This window comes from Cygnus olor, chromosome 4 (genome assembly GCF_009769625.2).
Source record: "Cygnus olor isolate bCygOlo1 chromosome 4, bCygOlo1.pri.v2, whole genome shotgun sequence".
Taxonomy (NCBI): Eukaryota; Metazoa; Chordata; class Aves; order Anseriformes; family Anatidae; genus Cygnus; species Cygnus olor.
This window is the reverse complement of record NC_049172.1, coordinates 61,553,422-61,567,335: the sequence shown is the minus strand read 5'-3', so window position 1 is coordinate 61,567,335 and position 13,914 is coordinate 61,553,422. Positions and strand designations below refer to the sequence as shown.

At 38.3% G+C, this 13,914-nt stretch overlaps 1 protein-coding gene and 1 long non-coding RNA gene across 14 annotated transcripts in view; one reads left to right on the top strand and one right to left on the bottom strand.

Moving 5' to 3' along the window:
• The window catches only part of LDB2 (LIM domain binding 2), a 372,691-nt gene that overhangs the window by 196,874 nt on the left and 161,903 nt on the right, over positions 1 to 13,914 (bottom strand). The gene's annotated exons all lie outside the window — the stretch shown is intronic.
• On the top strand, positions 268 to 3,400 carry LOC121070263. Its single transcript, XR_005819976.1, has 2 exons — positions 268 to 1,173; positions 2,992 to 3,400. It is a non-coding gene; the product is annotated as an uncharacterized LOC121070263 (long non-coding RNA).

The window sequence follows — 13,914 nt, the reverse complement described above, 5'->3', positions numbered from 1 at the left end:
GCATTTATGCCAGTTTGTCCCTTTGCTGATCTCTCTTCCAGGTAGGCTGGCCAAGTGATGGCACCGTATTTCCACGTATGTGCCCACATAGCCAGGACAATTAAAGCTAGCTTTAGGGCCTGCTTTAGTTCTCAGAGCTTTCTTGGCATTCCTGTAAGTGAAACGACTCTGGCTAGTATATACAGCTACCATGTATGAGCCTAAAGTTTAAAAATGTGTTCATTTACTGAACCAACACTTGTGGAAAGGATTTCCAAATATAATTAAAAAAAAAACAAAAAGGAAATTTCACAGCCATTTTAGTGTTCCATCTTTGTTCACAGTCTGCAAATAAAAGTCTAGATTGGTTGCTGATATAAAAGCAAACAGATGTTTGAGTAAATATTTCTGGGTTTTCTGCAGTTGAACACACAACCTTCTTTTCATCAGTGCATATTATTGATTAAAAAGTAGCATCAGTTGTGTGGACACACCTAACAGCTATTGGTGAAGCATTTAGTCTTGATGGCTTTTTTTTTTTCTAGAGAGAGAGATGCACACTTTTTTCCTTTTTTTTTTTTTTTTTTTTTTACTCCCCAGAGTTTTTCTCCTTGGAAGATCACTAGATCACTCCATACTCATAAACAAAGTCTAAAGATGCCCTAGACAAAAGATTTGGGTTATAATTCGCAATGTTTGCACTGGATGTACTATTCAGGACATTCTGTTCACACAGGTTTCTTGACTGATACAACTCTACTGAATACGCATTTGCAACATGGCTAGATGATGATGATTATCAGAATAATACTGAAAGAAGTTTTTTTTTCTTGCTATTATTAAAAAAAAAAATCTACAACAAAATTAACACTGAAGTTGGAAAATTCAGAATTGTGAATATATTGGTCTTTGGGGTGCTCTTCCAGAAAGCCTAAGACAGAGATGACCGAACATATTTTTACCATCTGTTTTGGAAGACAGGTGAGATTTTAACAATTGAATCTTCTGGTCATAGCCAGATTGCCTCCAATGGTCTTGTCTGTTAAGCTTTAACATCATATGTGGTAGTAACTCACAGGTACTGACACGGTCTGCTTGATATGGGCCAAAGGTTTCGGAATAGACCGAATCAACTGCCAGATCTGTCATTTTCATCCAGAAAAAATCTGCACTCATGAAAAGCACAGTAAGCAGGTAAATATTTATGATTTCATTTACATGTACAAATATTTTGCCAGTTCAATGCGGGATAAGAAATGTAAAGGTGACATTCCAGCCAGGTACTCTGAGTTTGGATTACTTTAAGTTTGTATTCAGTCACATCATTTATTTAAATATTGTACCCGATACATCATTGTTAAAGTGTTAGTTGGGTCTGTATGAGAACTTCAAAAATCATTTGTGGAGGAGAAAAGAAACATTTTGATAAGCTGTGTTGTAAAGTACCAATTAGGCATGAGAATATATATACATATATATTTAAATTAAAGATTGTAACTATCAGTGGTACTTTCTTTTAACATTCCAAAGGCAAAAAATTCTTTGCTCTACAAATAAATTCTTATAAATCTAGAATCATTCTAAGTGATTCTATAAATCCCTGTGGGATGAAATGATATAGCAGTAACTGGAATGAAGGAAATGTCACGGAGACAGAAAAACCACAACGATCTTTTCCTTAACGCACTAGCAGTATTTTAAGAAGCAGATTTTTCAAGTCTTTAGTAGCCCTTTCTAGATCGTGGACAGCTGAGTCAGATCTGTGGTTGAGTTTTTCAGGGCCTTTTTTTAAAACTACATTGTTATATGAAACCATAACATTTGGCATAAGAATAAGAACCTAAAACATGTTTCTGAAGATACCCTTCAACAATTAATTACTGACATCTTCTAAAAATGCCAACTGTCCCAGAAGTGGTTAGGTAATGTCACAGATTAAGGAGCTCGTAAGTACAGCCTCAAAATCAAGATTTTTTAACTTTTTTGAACTTATCACAGAAGTTAATTACTACCCCCAATTTTCCAAGAATCACAAGAATTTCCATGTATCTCAAGAACACACAGCTCATTGGCCCTTTCCCTTTTTAAAGCAACTGGGTAATACAGCACCATTAGGTGTGGCTTCTACATGTAGGAAAAGAAAAAAGCCTTCGAGAATGGTTTAAATTGGAAAAGCAAATGTGATGCAAACAGAAATATTTAGGTCTTAGCCTTAATAGAAGCTGGACTTCGTTACACAGAGTATAGCAGACTGAGGAATCGCGCAATAATTTTGAAACTATTACTTGAAATATTAATACATGAATTAGTAGGAATCACTAGGCCATGACTGAAAAAGCATTACACAGGAAGATATTTTAAAGGGATCAAGTTGTGACAATTGCATTTCAGAGAGAAGTAATGCCCTGCCAAATTCCTAGATACAAGAATATTACAATCTAATACACAAAAATTATGTACAGCGGAGAAGGTAACAGGAATACTTAAGGAGATCGACTGTAAAATGTGAACTTACAAGGGAACATGACAGGTGTAAAATTTTACATGAAATTTGGTACTTGATTTCATTAAATGTGCTCAACCAAATTCAGATTAACCAGGACTAACTGAAGAAAGGTGAAAATATTCAGATCTGAAAATACGCAACTGTTCAGATCTGCAACCCGTATTATTTTTATACTTTTAGACTGTATCCATTTCACTGCCTGTATTCCATTAAATTAGGTATACATTTTCAAAAGATTTGCAGCACTTTTTTTTTTGTCAGTTTCCTCAGACTCCCCGTAGCAGCATTAAAACTTAACCATTTCTTCTTACTAACCTAAAGAGAAGTTGGCCTAATTAATATTGGTAATTGATTATAATTGATTGGTTAACATGACACTGGCATTGATGTTAGCTCCAAAGATTCACTCAGCGAGCACAAAGCAAAAGCGATAGATAAGCTTTTCTAAGACATGTGTTCTGTTTTACTGTTTTGCTGTTGTAAACCACTGCTCTTAAAATATGCAGGATGCCTAATGGAAGAACAACTTTGCAGGCAGTGATATGACAGGACTGGGGAGCGAGTTGAGATATACTCTATGAGGATGTGCTGTGTGTTCCCAATATGAGAAAACAACTTGGGGACACAAGTTTAGGAAGGAGGGAAGATGACACCGAAAGAGAGACGAAGCAAGAGAACTTGCGAAAACTCAGACACGCTAACTGAAGGCATCGTTTGGAGGAACTTCAAAGCAATCTATGAGGCTCTGCAGACATCACCATCTGCCACACACTTCTAAAGATTTGATGTCTCAAGGGGCTACTTCCTGCAAGACATGAACATCTTCACAGAAGAGATTAGAGATACATCATGAACTATCTCATCCTGACCATTTATCATGATAAACCTGCCAAATGCATTAAATTTGCATAAAAGGATGTGGTCTCCTTTAATATGATACCTATTTCTCCATTTCTTAGTGACAAAAAATGAATTGAAACACATTTAGTAGGAGTGCTGCAACTAATCGCTTATAGTGAATAGTCTGCTTTTGCTGAATTTCCACACTATGATCTAGCTCTGAGATTTTTTAAAAGTTCTTTTTCATTCACAGCATACGTTTAGGTTGTCAGCTGTCAGAACACTAAGCATCTCTCTAAATGAATGAGAAATGCCAATTTAAACTTGTAAAAAAATCTCACAATGTCACCTAAAAAAAAAAAAAAGAAAGAAAACACATCATTGATATTTTGAATGATTATCAGTAGTGGAATTATTTCTATTCATTGAAATTCCCTACATCAGTAATGGAGGTTCTGGGTGAAACTTCAACTAATTTCACTTTTCTTTAAGTTTTTAGGATGGCATGGCTAAGATTTTCATGTGTATGTTGTTTAATTTAAAACCATTACCCTCATCCTACCCCTACACTCCCTGACAAAGAGTCCCTCCCCAGCTCTCCTGTATTCCCCTTCAGGTACTGGAAGGTCACTGCAAGGTCTGCCTGGGGCCTTCTCTTCTCTGGGCAGAACAACCCCAACCCTCTCAGCCTGTCTTCATAGGAGACGTGCTCCAGCCCCCTGATCATCCTTGTGGCCCTCCTCTGGACTTGCTTTAATAAGTCCATGTCCTTCTTGTGCTGGGGGCCCCAGAGCTGAACAGAGCACTCCAGGTGAGGTCTCACAAGAATATAGTAGCTTTTTGCTGAGTTATTACATCAGTGTATCCTTTTAGATACATCCTAGGCAAGTTTGAAACACAGATAATCAAGGACATTATACAATCTTGAACTTTTGCATCAGGTCACCAAAAAAAAAAAAAAATCAAAATGTCCTTTTAAAGACACTGTATGCTGCATCAACAAACCCTTCTGCTTTTGCTATTCCCTTTGAGTTATTTAAATAATCATTCTGCTCATGGCCAGTCAGCTTGGTACATCTGCTGGCAAGCCATTTCTGAAAACCTTTCCCTTCCCTTCCTAATGCTTTCACATTTACTGTATTATTCTCCCATTTCCCTAAATCCAAAAGTGAATAATGGAAAATTTTGGTAAAAATTAAGATGGGAAATATACCTCACATACATTGATTACACACAAGTGTGCATCCTTTTTCCTTCCACTTCCCACAAAATGGCATGGTTTCCAATTAATTCCTTACAGATATTGTGTTCAGTCTCTGCAGTAAGACCAGCAAGTCATTGACTAATTTCTGAGTTCCTTTTATAAGAGTGTTTCTGTGGGATGGAAGGGACTCAGCCTCCACTGAAGTACTGCTACCTGGTAATAAGCTCCTCCATCCACCAGTCACTACAAATAGGATTTACAGAGTTCCTCCAAAATGCCTGTAATACTCTAGGTATGAGATCTCACCCCCTCTAGTGACTGGTCCCAGTGACAATAGGATACAGCAGTTTACTGAGAGTTAACAGGAGCATTCACCTTTTGCTTTTGATGCTGAAAATCCAAGGTGTTTAGTGTGCTGTTGATTAAAGGTGTCTGCACACCAGCAGCATTGGTTCAGTACACACACTCCAATGGAGATTGGCAATGGGCTCCTACACCACACCCGAGAATCCATCCAGAGTATCCTCTTCACCTAAGGGGCATCTGCAAGTACTTGCTTAACAAAAGCATAGATTATCCAGCTCATTAGTTTAGAAATTAAAGGTATCAGCTTAAAGAGGAGCAAGACAGAGGACTGTATCTAGAAAACTATATTAAGACCCTGCAATTGGGAAAATTGAGGCTCAAAACCACATCTAAACGATGCTAATGTTGGAAGTTCCAGTTCTGTTGCAAGGCTTCGTTCGCTGAAAACCTAACAATACTCCAGACCTTTCCTCAACTCAGCTCCAAAAAGCCCAGTAGCAGCATTTCTTGTTGCCCAAATGTCTTTCTTTAACAAAATATTTACAATCTCCCTGTTCCCGTGGTGACGAAGCACCTCAAAGGCTTAACCTTCTAATCCCATGCCCCGCTCTGCCCATGCCTCCACAGGAGGGTAGAGGAGCAGAGGGGAATTTGTGGAGTTTGCCTCAGGCGTGGGCAGTTCAGCAGGAAACTCAGCAGACTTCTGGGCTACTGTCCCAACAGGCCTGTTTCTTCCTCCAAAAAAATATTACGTGATTATGAATGCAAATGAATAATAATAATAATAATAAAATCCCTCCTTCGGTGAGGGTGCAATTAGAGGATTATTTGAAAGTGTGCTAGTGAGAAAATTCAAGGGCATCATTCTTCCATGGAAGACTGAAAAATCCAACAAGTTTGCACCTCAAAGACTCAGTATAGGGAAAGCAGATAAATGCAAGAGTGAAGCATTTTCAGAGAGAAGCCGCATAAGAATTTTAGTCTATTGTCTTTGGGAAGAATCTGGCAATGTCTTCTATGCCAGCACTAAATAAATAAATTAATCAGCATTCCCCACAGTCATCGAATTCATTCTGATCCCTCCATACTTCCATAGCTGTGTCCCAGCTTCCTAGCCCAAATCACTTTACCATACAACTGCTTGTGTTGTGAGAGCTTTCTTTAATGGATTCATGCTCAAAGCGTAAAAGGCAAGCAGCAATACACACTTCAATATTTAAAAGCATAAATAAAAATCTTAATAGATCCCAGATGTTTAATTTCCTCCAGCCCTTGTCAATGATTGAGTTGGCGCTGATGTAGATCATTTTTTAAGATCGGTGGTCAGTTTGATGCTGAAAATAGTTTAGATGTCTGGAAATTCCAAATGCAATTTCTACGAATAAATAAGCTATGAAGTAGGTGCAAGAGAGACGACTATGAATGCAAGTGGCTATACTTCTGTAAACACTTTATGGCCTGAAATGCACCCAAAGATTTTAAATGCAACCAAGTATAAGACAGATAGTAACATTTTGTCAACACACACACAACCTTGTAGAGATAATTATTTTAATCTCATTTTCTTAGCAAAAGAACTCCAAAGGTTCATACAAATAACATGCTGAAGGAATCCTTACTTTATGGTAGATATACGGTTCTGGAGCTGTTGAAACTAATGAAGAATTTGCTGTTTACTTCAGCAGAACTAAGATTTGCTAGCTGCATCCATTTGTCACTTATTAAAGCAGCAAGTTATCATTTACTGTGCCAGGGAAATAAATACAGAAAATACAGAAATACAGAAAACCCAGCTACAAAAAAAAAAAGAGCTGCTGAACTGAGTAACCGAGGCCACTCTGCCAAGCACACAAGTTCGTAGCTGTAACGAGGAGCTCAATTCCTTTGCCCTGATTTTTACTTGGAGAAGTCCATAGTCTCCTAACAGAGGGCAACCAGGGAAGGGTGGGTTTTTAAAGCCCATATTTAGCCTACACAAACCCATGATGTGTGCACTTGACGTCATACCAAGGCTGTAAGTCTGCCAGTCCAGCAGCCACAAACCACACATGCTGCCAGTTGCAGACTGAACAGACACTAAGAGGCTATGAATTTCATTTAATCGTCTCCTCTCCCCTTCCCAGTGAAGCAGAGAGGCTAGCAGCTGCTTGAGGAAAAATGTTGAAAAATATTAACTATGAATGTCGAGGATTTGTTTTTGATTGGTATTAAAACCAAACAAATGAAGACAAAGCCTAATAACAAATCTTGTGAAAATTGTTATTTATTAATACAGCTAACAACGTAGGCTTCAGAGTCCACTTTCAATGAGTGTGGATAAGCTCACCTAAATGATTTACTTCCTACAACTTGTCAGATGTAACTACTATTCTGCTAATTTATGTGCTGTTCATTTCTCTCCAGCTAAATTTCTGACTGAAAACTTAACCCCCTTTCTTGTTATTTGCTTTGCTACTCAATATTCCCCGATACTGAGTGCTGCTGTTTTTAACCATGCTTTCTGTTATACCTTTGGCATTTATGAAATGATAACTGCAAACATCATCTAAGCCCCTGAACACACAGTTCTATCACATTGCCAACTATGGACAACATCTAAAATCTAAATATGCCCTTCTGATCCTTCAAGGTGCCTGAAATTCATCCCGAAGAACTGAATCACCTTAAATTGTTAAACCCATTAGAATAGGTAGGTCCCCAAACCGAATTTTTGCTGAACCAGCTTCTGCAGGAATCAGGTGCGTGCTGAAAGCTGCCTCAATGGCGTACCCTGGCACCTCCAAATGCACGGCCAAATCCCAGTTCCATTGACATAAACAGGAAAACTTTGCCTGGGATGAGGTGCTGCATTACAGAGAGATAGTAAGAGCTGCCTGAAACAAATCTAGGAAGTTTGCGATAGATAAAAAAAAGATTAAAGAAAAAAAAAAAAAACCACACCACTACTATTGGCCCACAAACAGTATGTTATTTGCAATTGTGCATCCGTGTGCCATCAATCTCCAAGGAAGGGAAAGACTGCTGGGCTGAGCTCTCAATTTATATTTCTCAGTTGCCTCTTATAATCACACTCAGTGTTCTCAAGCTTAGTGCAGCTATTCTAGTAACAAAATTTTGCACGCCAGGTGGGTTTGTCCAAGTTCCCGTGGTCCTAATAGTTTAATATACTCCCTAATAATAATCTTGAAAATTATACAGGTAATTGTGTTTGTAAAAAGGCAACTTCAGCAAAACCAGGAGGATTCTTTCCTCTCAACGGGAAAAAATGTTTTAATAAAATAGCTGGTATACTCCCATTAAAAAAAAAAAAGAAACTCTGAGAAGAAAACCATTAAAAATTCCACCCTTTTTCTTTAGCTTCTGCATTAAACAAAGCTAAGGGAGTTCTGTGGTCCACAAATGCTGGACGGATGTGCACTGAGCAGGAGAAGCATCCCTCAGTTCTGCGAGGCTGGGACCCAGGATGAGGTGTTAATATTCATGATCTAGACTGTGATTAGAGGGAAGGCTCTGGCTCCTTTGCAGGGGTGGGCCTAACCCAGCAGAGGTGCAGTGAATTGCTTCCCTTCCTTATTGAAATTCAATCCAATTTATACTGCAGAAGGCAGAAGGAGCATAATGAAATATAGCAGAGATCGTTTCAGTAGTTTTTACCCATCCACACTGTCCTGCCCCTAACCAATGTTTGCCCCTCACAGGACTCCACTCTTTTCAACTTGAAGCAGCCTCAGGAACAATTTAAGTTTCTTTAATATGGTAATCATTAAGATATTGCTATTAGATCACCATTCAGAAATGTATCGAGACTGTAACTACCTTCATTTGTGCAACACACCAATAATGCTTCAGTTCTGCTTAAGGTAGCCCGCTTTCTTTCAAAATTGACAATTTAAACAGCCCCCTTCCCTCAGAAGCGGAATAAAAGATTTACAACTGCCTCCTTTATTTGCAAGCAAATACAGGTAGCGTCTGTTAAAAAGCAAAATCCATTAGACATCGGATAGTTCTGGTATTGTGAGTAGTCTCCAAAAGGCAACAGATGTGGGGACGGGAGAGGGGGGGAGTTGATTTTGTCTTTTTAATATTCAAAGTGGGTCTGTTCTCACTGGCTAATTAAATCAGTAGAGTGCAAACAATTAAAAAAAAAAAATGTTGCCTTTCTTCCCTAGAACAACCTCTCTGGTTCTTCTCTACTTATTTATGACAAGACTGTAATATTTCCTCCCCAAATCCTTGTGAAATAAGATATATATTCCCCAACACCAGCCCTCATTGAGAAGAATATGCTTTTCTCGGGGAATTTAAGATAAGTTGTCCTTCCACTGTTAAGAGAAAATGGACTTGGAATGAGTTTCTCTGATTGACATGAAACTACTGAAGAATCACATTAAAAAAGTAATAGATTTAATAACAGTATCAGATGTACAAATCAACCAGTTGAATACTACCCTAAATATATTTGTACTTTCTTGGCAAAGCCAGGAGGTTTGCACGGGCATGCTGAATTATTTGAGAAGTAATGAAATGTGTTAATAACATTAAACAGTCATCTTCCAAGAACCTACTGTATTGTGGTATTTCTAGTCAGAGAATTTGTTGTAGTACATAAATATATGTAAAATCAATTAAAACATTTGATTTGTGAAATCAAAATGAATGTGGGATAATTAGATTTGGGTTTGAAAGTATTTTAAATACTATCCACTCTTAGTCTTCAGTTCATTACATTATACAGCACAGTGCTAACAAGGAGCTGCAGACACAGACCACAACTGCTCTGTGCTGGTACTGCACAAGAACAGAGAAAATGGTCCCAGCTTCAAGAATCTAGTAATAAATAATACTTATAATTATTTATAATATAAATGCTATAATAAATGTAACGGTGCACATCATGAAGGCAAGGGTGTGGATGAACATCAGTAGCCACCCAACTTTAAAAGCTCAGCAAAGATAAAATACCTCTGTGTGAAATAAGACAGATTGCACACACTGTGCCCTGTGCTGCTACTGCTTCCCACACCAGCCAGCTTAATGTAAGTTTGTGCGCTTATGCCTACCTGTTATGTTTAAGTGACAGCACTGTGGGTGTGCCTGAAGGTAATGGACAACAAAAGGATGGAGACTCCCTGCATCACAAGGTAGTATGTACAGCAAAGAGACTGTTTGGCACCACAATGCAACCATTTCAGCCCAATTGTTGCTAAGTTTGTGCAAGTATTGGGGCAAAGGAAAACATTATGGGACCTAATATTACGTGAGTTTTTGGGAAACTCCTTTCAAACACTTGGGATCATCGTGGAAGAAACCACAGACATGCTTGTTTGAAGATGCAAGGTGTGACAATGCAAGAAGTGATGGTAAGAGACTACTGGAGAACAAGTCTTACGAGGAATGGCTGAGGGAGCTGGGTTTGTTTAGCCTAGAGAAAAGGAGGCTCAGAGGAGACCTTATCGCTCTCTGCAACTACCTCAACGGAGGTTGTAGTGGGCTGGGGGTCAGTCTCTTCTCTAAGCAACAAGCAATAGGGCAAGAAGAAATGGCCTCAGGTTGTGCCAGGGGCGGGTTAGGTTGGATATTAGAAAAAATTTCTTCACTGAAAGGGTTGTGAAGAAAAAAATTGGAACAGGCTGCCCAGGGATGTGGTTGAGTCACCATCCCTGTAGATATTCACAGGATGTGTAGAGATGGTGCTTAGGGACATGGTTTAGTGGTAGACTTGGCAGTGCTGGCTGGGTTAACGGTTGGATTTGATGATCTTAGAGGTCTTTTCCAAGCTAAGTGGTTCTATGACTCTGTAGTACCGTCAGGTATTGTAAGGTCCTGAGCCTTTAGAGCTACAGACTTCCATCTCAGCTCAATGCATTATTGGTCCAATTTTAAGTTTATCAAGAATTTCTCACAAAAATATAACTTCATTGTAAGGCAAGCAGTTCATGAATTACCTACAGCTGAAATACTGATCTATTTAACCCACTAAATTCAGGGTTTTACAGAGTTGTGTGCCCATTGCCAAATGCTTTCTGTATCTGTTTCATTCAACTCTGCTACTGTTTGAACACACTCAGCACCAAAATGTACTTTAATCGCTTCAAGTGCTCTTTTGGTTAACCAAATTAATGGTTGGAAACAAACAAAATATTTACTCTGTGCTGCAGCCAAAACCATGTTTCTTTACGTAATCTGAATGATGAGCAAACACCAGAGCACTGGAGATAAGAGCAGATCAGACTTACTGAAGTGATGCCCCATCTTATGACACATCACATCACAGAAAAATACATATTATAAGGGCTCTGAACAGAAATGAGCCCATTATTGCTTAATTTTACTGTATCACAAAAACACAGCAGAGCAATCCAGCCAAGAGATACTCCATACTCGTATGAGACGGCATTTATCAACACCCACTAACCTCTGGATTTTTACCTGTTTTCTAAAAGATACTTGTGTTACTTCGTAAGCCACAAGGTGTCACAGTGGCTCAACTGGAAGGATTCTTGTCAGTCTAGACACGCAGGTTTTGGCTTCAGGTTACATACCAGTGCTAACACCGCTCTGTACTAGGAAGTCTGTGCGATGCTGCGTATTTAGGAGTGCAGCCCTTTGGATGAAACAATCAGTCAAGGTGTAACTCAGTTGCTTCAGGATGCTCTTGATGTGGGTGTTAAATAATCTTGCAGCACTGTCACAGAAGAGATGTACTCGGTGTGCTGGCATCTTGACCGATCTTTTTACTTTGCATTATTAACCCTGACAGAGTGTTAAGAGGTATTGAAAAGAGCTGAGCTAATCATTCACATCAAATAATAAATCTCATGAATTCCACTTCTTTCTACTCAGAGTTGCTAGGAATTAGTAACAATTTATTTCAATGCATTAATTATTCAAATTTAAGACATATGTTTGTCTTTCATAACAAGCAGTGTGCTATAAGCATGTAATATTCTGTTAAGACTATATACTGTAAGTGGTCATATATCGCATGTTACTATTTCTCATCCCTGACTGGGCTGAACTAGAGCTTATAATGCCAGGAAGCTTCTAATTTTTTTCAGCAATTTTATATTACATTTTTTCTAAAGTAACTACATGGTAAGCAGTATATCCTGCCCTATGGAAAAAAATTAAAAAGTCCAAATACATCATATTTACTGATCTTTAATTTCCCATTGCCACCACTCATTGACGTTAATTTGCTTTATATGCATACACCTGTCAGTCCTCATTGCAAAGCAATGAGAGATTTGTCTCTGGTGTATTTAATTTCTAAAGATCATGGTTCTACCTGGGAGGTTCTGGAAACTCAAAACAGTAACACTGCCTCTCAGCTTAGCCCATATAAAATAAACAACTTCTTTTGAGAATCCTTAACAACTTGAAATTTGCATTCTGCAATTATTTGTGAGAATAAAACTCCAGTGATCAAACATGCACAGAAACACATAAAGAGCATGAGCATAGCCAGAGCAAATTCACTGTTAAACTCAAGTGAATAGTCATGGAAATTTTACACGTAGTATTTGTTGCGCTCAGGTAATGAACCTTTACCCAGAGCGTTGCCTTTCCATATCCCATTATTCATGCCAACACATTCATTAAAACAGGCCTATGCCTTTTAACATAATCAGCAACATGCATAGGTGTGGCCTTCAAAGAGTTATTACCATAGTTTACAGGCATGCTGTTCGTAAATACAAGCAGAACTCCACTCGGTGTAAAATGCCAAGCTTCCCACAAAACATATGGTAATTTTTGCTCTGTAAAACAGATAGATGTGCTATATAATGCATAATTGCAGCACATTATATCTGAACTTCTAATTGCTTAAAATGATACTTCGAATCACATCAACAACATTATTACCTAATTACCCTAAGGGTTAACTGATACTCCAGTGATTAAGTCTAGGTAGAGGTGGTGAAGCTATTTTACTGCCTTCATGCAGTAAAGCAAGTGGTATGGTTGCAAATGCACATATAGAATCCATAACCTGTTGATATTTTTACCATTTTGGTATGGAGAAAAAGAAAGGTGGAGAAATGTTGGCTGAGTACCAAAAAGGAGGGTCTTGCAAGATGCAGAACAACTTCAACAGGAAGAATTTTCATTTGCTCTAAAGGAATTATTTTGCTTTTACTTAATGGTGTTTACTAGTCGCAACAGCATTATTGTGATGTGAAATGGAATAACATGGAAAGATTTTCAGTGCTTAAAGTGGAAACAAGAATTATGGAAGACAGTGACACTGATCTGAAAAGGCAAGTTACTATTAGAATACAAGGGATTGAGTATGTGGCATTTCATATTCCCTTTAACCAATTGCAAAAACAAACAACAACAAAACCCACAACACTATCCTGGTTGCAAACCCAATGGCAAAGCAGGTTTCATGCCTGCCTTGCCTATCTCAGCTGAAGCTGGAGGTTCTGTACCCCATAGAAAAGGAGCTGGTTAGGAACACTGATGCCGCTGGCTGTCTTCCTGAGGGATAAAGTGAGAGTGCTCCAGATTAAATAATAAAAATAAGAAGTTTCACTCTCTACTTTTGTGGTTTCTGAACTTCTTCCTCGCTCCATGTGACTACTCTATTTAAAAATTTAGAATATTTCTTTTTGTCCAATGTGGTTAATATTTCAGAAATCTCTTTGTATCCTGCCCTAGGACAGATGGCAAGTCTTTCTCTGAGACAATGTTCCTCTAGTGGCTGAAGCAAAACTACACAACTGCAACACCAGTCACAATAAGGTACATGAAATACTGTAAACATGCAAGGTAGTGAAAGTCATCATTCTCTCAATCGATTTACTGCTTTAGCAAATAAACCTAATAAAAAAAATTAATTTGAAGAAACAAGTGCTTGAAAGTCCAAAGGAAAAACAAGAAGTCTGCTGCATAGGTGATGCAAGTCTGCACATAATAACACTCAAACAAGAACAGTTGTTTTCTCCACGTAGTAAGTTTTTGAAGAATGAGCACAGTGAGTCGACATTTAGGTCTATGCCTGGCTCTGCCTTAATCATGGGTGCCCATACGTGATCACTGTTATTCACATACAAGGTTTCCTTCATGTCCTGAA